Below are 10,075 nucleotides of genomic sequence, written 5' to 3' on the forward strand. Positions count from 1 at the left end.
ATCTCATTTCAATTCATCAAAATCTTTCTATTAACTCTTTCCCTATTGGAAACTCTTGATAATTTGTTGTTATGGCATGGAGTGTGCAACCATAGTTGCAAAGGATGCTATGAACTTTCATAAGTATTGTGCTTCCCCAACAAATCTCCTAACTTCAATGTCATTAATAGGGGTTAGCCACTTGAAGATGCCATCCATATTTATGGGATGTATCTTGATTTATTTTTAACCAAATACATACTCTATATATGTCAATGACTACCGAGCAAATTCACATTCTTCAGCTTTGCTAGTAGTTGATGCTTTTTTATAGTCTCTAACACATGCGGTGTGAGATATCCTCTTCCTAGATAGAGCTATAAACCAATATGTCATTTGATTACACTATCACAAATGAATCTAGAAAGGGTGCAATACATCATTCATGAAACACATACATATAGCTAGTGCACTACACAAACCAAAACTCAATATTAGTCATTCATATAGACCTCACCTTATCATGAAGGAGATCCTTCAGTTGTTTTCTCTTTAATTTGTATTGGTGGTATCCTGATTTTAGATCCATCTTGGTGAAGTACTTAGCATGTTGCACCTGATCTAGAAAGTCATCATCCTAGGTAGAAGGAATCAACTCTTAAGGGGAATATTATTCAAAGTTATATAGTTAATAAATATTCTTCATGTCCCATCCTTATTGGGTGTTATGATGATAGGTGATCCAGAAGTTGTAGTGCTTTCGAATTACTCCTCATTCCAACCTACTACAAATATTTCTTCACTTCATCTTCTTGTATGATCAAATGTCTATAAAACCCAACATTTGGTAATGGGGAGTTACAAAACAACTGTATCTAATGCTCCATTTCCCTCTTAGGTGGTAAACCTTTAGGCTTCAAGAATAGTTTTTATATGCCTACAAAAGTTATTCCAACTAAAATTTCTAGTCTTTAGTACATCCCTCCAGAGATATATTTACCTTTATCAATTCATTTATTGGTTGGTTCTCTCTTAAAAAGAGTAAGACATAGTTCCTACTTGAAATAATTAGTTTCTTGGCTTAGTTAGCACATACTAGAGAGAAAATGGATTTGATTTTACATGCATTGATTATGAAAGTATTTGCATCCTTGATTAAGTTGTAATGGTTGGTTCTCCTCATGAATATTGCATCCCTTATGTACATGTATGGGCTTCCAAATGCTATAACACACACATCAATTAGTATATATATACCTCCATTTCGTCAATATAATTTGCACTTACAACAAATTTGAACTTATGTTGTTTAATGACCTTAAGCTCTACATCTTTATTTATCCATCCCAATGGATATGGGTGAGGATGGTCATGAACTTCCAATTCAAAATTGAAAATAATATGAGGTTGGCCTATGAACTGACCTATGAACCAACATATAATAGAGAATCCACCTTTTTCTTCCTAGTCTTGGATCTTAATATGGGGTATTTTAGTCATCCCCTTATCTTCCTTGGGATGGAGGCCACTTAGGCTCATATCCTTCTACATAGTAATGCAAATAATATTTTCATTTGCATATAATTTGATCTCTACCTAGTTCCTTGAAAATCCATGGCTAACATGTTCTTATTCTTGGAATCTTTCTTGTGGTTCTTTGAATTTTGTTCTATATGTAGCTTCCAACACCTATATTTGGAATTTCCATTGATATTACAATGGTTATTTGGATCCTTTCATTGATTTGCAATGGTTGTTGTCTTCTTGTACTTTCCTTTTCACTTCTTCTTTCCCTCCTTGGAAGCATCTTTGTGGTCTTTCTATTTAGAACCACTTTATTATCTTGTATTCTTATCCATAATTCTCCAAATATTGTGATTGCACATATGCCTTCTTAACTATTCTAGGAAAAATAACATCCCTTGTCTCTATAAATGACTATGTGTAGGATCCCTCTCTACGACACCATATATATTAGTATCTTTTTCTTCCCTATGACACTCTTTTTTTAAACAATGTAGATAAAATAGGAATACAACCATAAGCAAAAAAACATTGAAAAATCTGAGGTATTAAAGCATTTACATCAACATTACAATACATTCCACATATCATTTGTTTTACATTCTATTAGCTATAGGCACAACAAAGTCATATAACATAACATCATAAATACCACAAGTACCATTCCTTAGAGAGGAGTTTCCATCTTGGCCTTTCCATTACATACGCTCCCTTATTGTCGTCTGCCTCCAAGTGTGAATTTTGATATACTCTGATTAAATGTAGTGACCCACCAATTGACCTCCCAACCTACTCCTTAGGTATTCTTCTTCTTGCGAACTGCTGAGCTGCAATGGGGTTGTACAATGGAGGAAGTGTGCTAGCTAATAGAGGTGAGCACTCCTTATCTCAAGAGTCCCCTATCTAAAGTTCTATACCTCACCAAACTCAACTATAGCTCATAGCCACTCACAATGACATAATCGCATCCATCCAACAATAGGGTAAGAAAAAGTCCCTTCTCCCATGGCTTTCCCCTTCTTTTATAGGAGGCTTCATAGGTGACACTTGGCACTTCATGCATAATTAATCATTATATTAATCCAAAAGTTTGATTGTTCACCCACTCATGTGACCCTCTCACCAAGGCTCTCTAAAATTATTTACTTTGAATTTAATTCAAAAATAATATTTTTCCTCACCTCAACAAGACTCCCTATTTCTTCTCTTGGTTGTCTTTTTATCCCCCTTTTCTACTCAATTTTTGTTTATTACTAAAGTCAAATGATGAGTCTCATATTTGGTCCCCTAACTACCTCCTAATTTAACTCGCTTTGCCTCTTAGAAGGATATTATTATGTTGGCTCTTGCCACATGGAGGTTCTCTAAATTTCTCAATTTTAATTGTTAATATTTATTTTAATTCACCGCCCTCTTCTCTTAATGAAGTTTTACGATTGATTCTTATAACTAAATCTATGTCCCTCTCCCGCCCCCCACACCCCTTTTCCTAATTAAATTACTTATGTACATTATCTGTCTGATATTTTACATGGGAAGGGTAGAGTTCTCAAGGTACAATATTTTTATTTCTTCCTACTCTCCCTTTACCTTGAGTTTTATTCTTGATTTAATTTCCTTGATTATAACCTATTTACCACCTAATGTTAATAGTAGGATTTTCATGTCTTGATTATGTTTAGTAGTTTATTTTTGATGCCAAGGGTGTCAAGTCAGTCATTCCCTTCAAGAAATTCCATTTGAATTTCCAAGGGGGTCACACCTAATAGTTTATTTATGATGCCAAGGGTGCCAAATCGGTTGTGCCCCCCAAGAAATTCCCTTATAAGTTCCAAAGGTGCCATGTCGCTTTCCCTTCAAGCATCTAGTGGCTACGAGGGGAAAGTCTAGGTGCAATAATAAAGACCACTATCATCTCTTGTGTTTCATGCTATAGTGAGAATAATGGTGTTGGGGATCAAGGAATCTGCCTTGATGTGCATCCCCCAGTAAAATCCTCGTGAGTGACCCAATTTGGGACCTAACCTCACGACATCGTGATCTTCAAGGTGAAGGTGTTCCAACCCTTCGATCCCAAGTCACGACGAGAGTGCTAGCGGATGAAATCAAGGACACTGTCCCACCCCTCCCATGTAGTTCCATCCATTTGTACAACCCCATCATCCATGTGTGAGTCATTTGGCCAAGAAACTAACCTGTTCCTACAACCACTAACATGTCATTAGAATTTATAGCAAGATTCAAATTGAACTTTAAAATTTCAAGGAAAAAATATTCATTTCCATCAAACCAGATGTCGTTGACTCGTCACATGTGAGTGCATCTGGTGGTTTCCTGTCATACTCGATAATCATCAATAAAAATGTTTCACAATGTTAGTCATATCCATAATAACATCATCAACATGACATAGTCATCCACATAATTGTTCATCATGAACCATAACTAATGTAAGTAGCCAACATAAGGAACACATTCATCACATCTATCATCATCATAACATCAATAGAAAAAATACATATCCATTAAAGCTATCATCATCATAAAATCAATAGAAAACATAGATATCCATCAAAGCTATATTCATCCTAACATCAACTTAGGAAATAAACACATCCATCACATCCACTGATAGTAGAGTCAAGTGTACGGATCCTCAACCTGAGGTCCTCAAAGATTAATGTATAAAGGCTAATATCATAGTAGGGCTTGTCAACCAAGCGAGGCACTATACTATGTGGGCCACTCAAAAACTTAAGGAGTACACTTGATTTCTTGGAAGATATACCTAACATACTAAAAAATAAATTGAACTCAATGGCGTAGTCTTGCATAATCTACCCTTGCTTCCATTGAAAGTCATCCAAATGGATTTGTTGGTCCTCTTCGCACTCAATAAGGTATGACTAGGAATTAATGAGGGTTTTAGATAACTCCCATTTAGTCACTTAGTTGTCACCAACCATCCTAAGCATCTTTGTGTGGCATTCACAAGATGCTTAAACATGGTCCCCTAACTTGGACAAATAAAATATTTTTCTCTTCTACTGTGTGATGAGAACTAAAATAAACTTCTACCTATTACAACCATTGATTCACCTTAACAACATCAATTTCAACTTGGCAAGACTCAATTTCCACTTATGGTTCCACTTAAAATGGAGATTGGGAAGAAGTGATAACACTAAGACCTAGTTTGTCTTTCTCTGGCCATTTTTTATTCTTTTTTTGGGTCTTTGTTATCTCTAGATTTCTTGTATGATCCAACTTTTGAGTTAAATCTGCCAACCTTCCTGAAAAGGTTCATACATGTTCTCTAGGGATTCCATGAGGATGACCATGTTGCAAGAGATGTTGGTGACTTGTGCATCTAGCTTTGAAAATCTCTCCTCCAACTCATGCATAGATTTTTATTGTACTCATCCACCATGGAGAGGGTTTTTAGAATTTGTGTCATTCCCTAGATCTTGCAGCTTCCGATAAAACCCAAAACAAAGTTTCTTTGATACCAATGTGAACTGTAAATTGTCATGGATATTCCACTAGAACAATTTCTCACAATAGGTCTTATAATATTCTAAATTATCTTTTTATGCAATGTATTATTTTATATTTTAGATTTAATGTTATAAGATTAATACATGAAATCATTGATATAACTAAGATTGAAATGGAAGAAGCTAAGAAAGTAATAGACCATGCACATGATGAATAAAAGATGTACAAGAAAATCCCAATACAAGAAACCTAGGTAAAGGGTGAGGCCTATGCCCTACTCTTTTCTTCATAGTTATGAAATGTAAATACGAAGAATGGAGCATTCACTATGGTGTTTCCATGGGCACTATGGCCAATATGGTTACTACATGATCTTTTGCTTCCTATGTTGTGCTTAAATATCCCACTCCTAAATGCTCTACTTAATTGTGGGACAATAACAATATTCCTATCCTAGTGTCCCAATATTTAACATGGCTTGGTAGTCATCTACTGTTAGGTTTAGGGTTTTATAATGCCTCAACCCCAAATAATGGTAGGGTTTTGGACCCTCTAGATTCTTCTTGGGAGTCTGCATCTGACTAGCTCCACATGTATGAGTAGTATGAGTTGATATGGCATCCACTCAATATCACGGTCAACAACATTGGTCAACTTGTCGAGAAGATAAACTTCAATTAAGGTGATCTTCATGTTGATGGAAAGCACTCGATGTATAGAAGAATGCCGAGTGGTTGGGAACTTTTTCTAAGGCCACAAATGGGCTCTAAAAGGTTTTTACTTGAAATCATTGAAGTAGGATCGATTTTTCCATCCAAAAAGTACCAAAATAGATGAGAAATTATGTAATGATCCATTCAGCATCAACCATCTTATATTCCATTTATGAGTATAAAAGTATGTAAGTTGATGAAAATTTAACACGTAGAGGGAAGCAAAATCAACAATACTAGTGAGCATGTCCATGGGTGTTGATGAGGTCTCAAGAATATCTCCTATGATCTTGTTCTAGAAAGTAGTGTTTTAGAGGGGTACTTCATATACCATGTCTTGTATGCTTTATAACTTTGAAAAGTACAAAAGGTTGAGGAAGTCACAAACATGCATATGCCTACCTTTAAATTGACTTATCAAAACATTTGTTGATAAAAAATTTCATGTGCTTCAAGTAATACTTGGTTCTAACATTATCCCTTTTCACAATCCTTAAATGACGTGTTCCACTAGAAATATCCTCCAAACACTTCATTGTTGTTGCACACCTAGTTGTTTCCAACTTAAACACATATTCCTTTCCATTTTGTAGAACTGTAGTGATCAATACATTGATGAAGTCCTCAATTGTCTAGTGCTTCACTGACATGTGCAATGTTGCATTTATATGCAAAAATGTTGTAATAAGGTAATAATGCTAACTATGTAGAAGAGTCTAGTAATAATATTGGACCTACAATGGGGCCCATGAGTGGCACACTAAAAGTAATGGAAGGGGACACACCCTTAAGGTACATATATGCCTTCACAACATGTTTACACATATCTCCCCTTTGTGCATCCAAGTAGTCACAAAAGGCCATCTCTGATCTAGGATTACACACAATGTAGAGTTTATATTTCTATACAGATTATGACTCTATGCTTAAAATGTCCACATGCGCAAGGTCATAAAATACCTCAACATTCGGGTTGTTAAGTACACTCTTTGATGGAATCTTACATATTTGGTTTGCCACAAGTTTAGAAAATACATTTTTTAACATGATTAGAAAAACCAATAATAGGAATACACTCATACCCTAAGTTTCTTGATAAGAAAATCTAATATTGTTAGATCTGAGACTTTTGTGATCCATATTGTAGATAAACGTCTTTCGGAATCCGAAAGACATTTATCTAAAATCTAACATTATCAAATCTAACATGTGAGAAGAGGCATTGAGGACCCTCAACTATATCAACATAATGCCAATTCCTTCGGATCAATGTTACACATCTATGTTAGAGCATACACAAAATAAGATGACATCAACATTAAGCACTCACCTCTTTAAAGACACATTATTTGATATAATTATAATAAGCATCAATAGCTTACATTTGTTAATAGTTCCAATTTTGGATGCTTTGATCTACATGACTACAATACTTGAACATATTAGAATGATTTTTATACAACTTGAGTGGGTCTAATGGTTAAGGTCATGTGTTTCCTCCTAAAAGGTCACAAGTTCAAAACTAGAGGGGGTAGAGTATTGTATGCCTTCATAAACTTCGCAGTCAAGAGGGTGCCTAACACTTTCTTTTGATCTCCGTTTCAAATCTGGTTGGTGCCATTGCCGTGCTTTTTGGCATGGTCCCCGTTTCAAGTCCGGGCAGCGCCACCGCAGTTCTATTTTCTTCGCTCTGTTGCACGCAGAAGTTGTCATTGCAAAACTTTTTATTTTTACTTTCTGTTGCATGATCCATGTTTTATTCTCTCTCATATTTCCTCTTTATTTTATCAATTGGTGCCGCGGTGTAGTTGGTTATCACGTCAGTCTAACACACTGAAGGTCTCCGGTTCAAGTCCGGGCGGCGCCATTGCAAATTGTCTACTTTTCTTCAGTTGGACATATTTTCTCTATATCAATTGGTGCCGTGGTGTAGTTGTTTATCACGTCAGTCTAACACACTGAAGGTCTCCGGTTCAAGTCCGGGCGGCGCCATTGCAAATTGTCTACTTTTCTTCAGTTGGACATATTTCCTTTATATCAATTGGTGCCGTGGTGTAGTTGGTTATCACGTCAGTCTAACACACTGAAGGTCTCCGGTTCAAGTCCGGGCGGCGCCATTGCAAACTCTCTACTTTTCTTCAGTTGGACATAGGAACGGTCTTCGGTTCACTTCCTCGCGGCGCCATTACAATTTTCTTCTTTTCTCTGAAACGGTCGGGTGGCGCCATTATAGTTTTCTTGTTTTCCTCTGTTGCACACAGGAACGGTCGGTTGGCGCCATCATAGTTTTCTTCAATTGCTCTGTTGCACGCAGGAACGTTCTTCGATTCAAGTCCAGACGCGGCCATTTTAGTTTTCTTCTTTTCCTCTTGTTCCAGCTCTTTCTTTTCTCAGCTGCATGCATTTTTCCTTATATTAAAACTAAAATTTGTCATTTTCATTACTGATGGGCAATCCGTGCCAGAAAAGGAAAATAGTATAAACAGGGAATAGATGATAATAATCCCGTTGATATCCAGATCAGAAAATGGTTTCACGATGATAAAGAGTATTGTGTGAAGACGAGGTCTGAATCCAAGAAAGCTAACAAGTATTAGAATGGTTTGATGAGAAAATTGGTGGACACAGAGTACAGTATGAAATATAGCCAAAACATTTCCACGTCTGTTAATCTTTTTTAACCATCAAAACAAGTATTAGAATGGTAAACCATTAGAATTGTAAACCATCAAATTTGACCGGCGTTTCAGTTTTGAAATTCTTTCCTCACAACCTGACCGTTTATTTTCAAAATTCCTAAATTTAAAATAAGTTTTTAACTCTTTGGCAATAGGGATCACAGATTCACATGAACACAGTAGATGTCAAACTTGTAAGCTTCTAGTCTACCAACTTGTTTTGGCATTCCCTGCTTAGGGGGGAGCATATGGTTCCAGTTCCTCTGAGAAGGATTAGTCTGTATTCCAACTCCACGTGCTTCTTTCCATCCAATGCCATAAATTGCTGATTGTTCAAAATTTTCATCCTATCCACGTTTCTTGAAGCTATTTCAATCTATCTATCAAAAGGCAAATACGTGGTCATTCAAGGAAAATAAAACCTAAACATTCTTGTGGGTGCACTTCTTGATTTTGTTGGTGTTGTTGACCTAACATACTGTGCAAGACGGGTTCTGAAAACAGAGGATCTTTTTTGTTTGGATGCGTTGGTCTTTCAAAACTTTTTACATATTCGTTTGCAATAAAAGCATTTTCTGCAGCCTTCTTTTTTAAAAATGGATCTGAAAGAATTCTTCTATTGAATTTCCTTTTTCATGAACTGCCATCTCTTCTCTTTTCTGCTTCTTTCCATGATATTCCTTGCTATTAAGTGTTCGAGTTAAGCAAACCTTTTTTGAAACCTGCAAAATGAGTCCATTACGTGTTGTAAGATGTTACAATTTATTTTCAAAATGCAATTCTGCATATAGTCTTTCCAAAACAGACTCAGATATTGATAAAAATTAATTTCTACAAGGGACTGAGGTTGATATTAACCTTCTTCACAGAGATACAACATTTGTGTTTCCTCCTAAGAGGTTACAAGTTCAAAACCAGAGGGGTAGAGTATGTATACTTTCATAGACTTCGTGGACAAATCGCTGCGAGGAGGTGGGTCCCTTGTCCCACAAACAAGGGGATCTCATACACCAATTTGGTGAGTGGCTTGGTCGTGACCTAAAAATTGGATAATAATAATATAATATGTGAAAGGCCACAAACTACTAAATTATCACTAAACCATGTTTTAACATTCCCATTCATTCATTTCTTCATACAGAAATTCCATTCCATGTAAATTAGATAGAACTTACCCTCGAGTTTCATAAACCAAATGAAAGTTAGACTTCAAATCAATCAAGATAAGGAATCCACAAGTTAGAAGACATGAGGTCAAGTAGGAAAAAGGTTGCCAGAATTATAGCTTGTTCATTTCTTTGGTTATTCTTAGTTAAGCCTCTTCCAACTTCACTTAAGATTATGCCTCCAACCAAAACTACTATAGTATTGTACTATTTAAGAATTCTTCGCATTGGCTTCAACACATGGACTAGGCAAATCAAGTTTCTTAATTTGTAGCTTTAAGAAGGTGTGCACCTAAGAGATGGTTTAGGCCATGTTCTAATCCTTACATAGAAAAGACCAACTATGGTCATTAGTAATTATAAGAACTACAAAGAGATAGTCACAACAATTAGAGTTCAAAAGATGCCCTAATTAGAGAATACAATGGATCAACTAAAGAGTTGAAGCCATAGCACTGCTACATCATTACCATTGCTCTCCCACCTTTTAGGATTCCCATTAACTCTATACAAGAAA

General features: G+C 36.0%; 3 non-coding genes across 3 annotated transcripts; all 3 read left to right on the forward strand.

Annotated features, from left to right (window-relative positions):
- The first annotated feature begins 7,507 nt into the window (after positions 1 to 7,507).
- TRNAV-AAC (transfer RNA valine (anticodon AAC)) lies at positions 7,508 to 7,581 on the forward strand. Its single transcript has one exon. It is a non-coding gene; the product is annotated as a tRNA-Val (tRNA).
- Positions 7,582 to 7,632: 51 nt separating this feature from the next.
- On the forward strand, positions 7,633 to 7,706 carry TRNAV-AAC (transfer RNA valine (anticodon AAC)). The gene has a single exon. It is a non-coding gene; the product is annotated as a tRNA-Val (tRNA).
- Positions 7,707 to 7,757: 51 nt separating this feature from the next.
- Positions 7,758 to 7,831, forward strand: TRNAV-AAC (transfer RNA valine (anticodon AAC)). The gene has a single exon. It is a non-coding gene; the product is annotated as a tRNA-Val (tRNA).
- Positions 7,832 to 10,075: the final 2,244 nt, after the last annotated feature.

Source organism: Pinus tabuliformis, chromosome 5_1, assembly GCF_031772625.1.
Source record: "Pinus tabuliformis cultivar Carrire ecotype Pingquan chromosome 5_1, CPIR1, whole genome shotgun sequence".
NCBI classification, from domain to species: Eukaryota; Viridiplantae; Streptophyta; class Pinopsida; order Pinales; family Pinaceae; genus Pinus; species Pinus tabuliformis.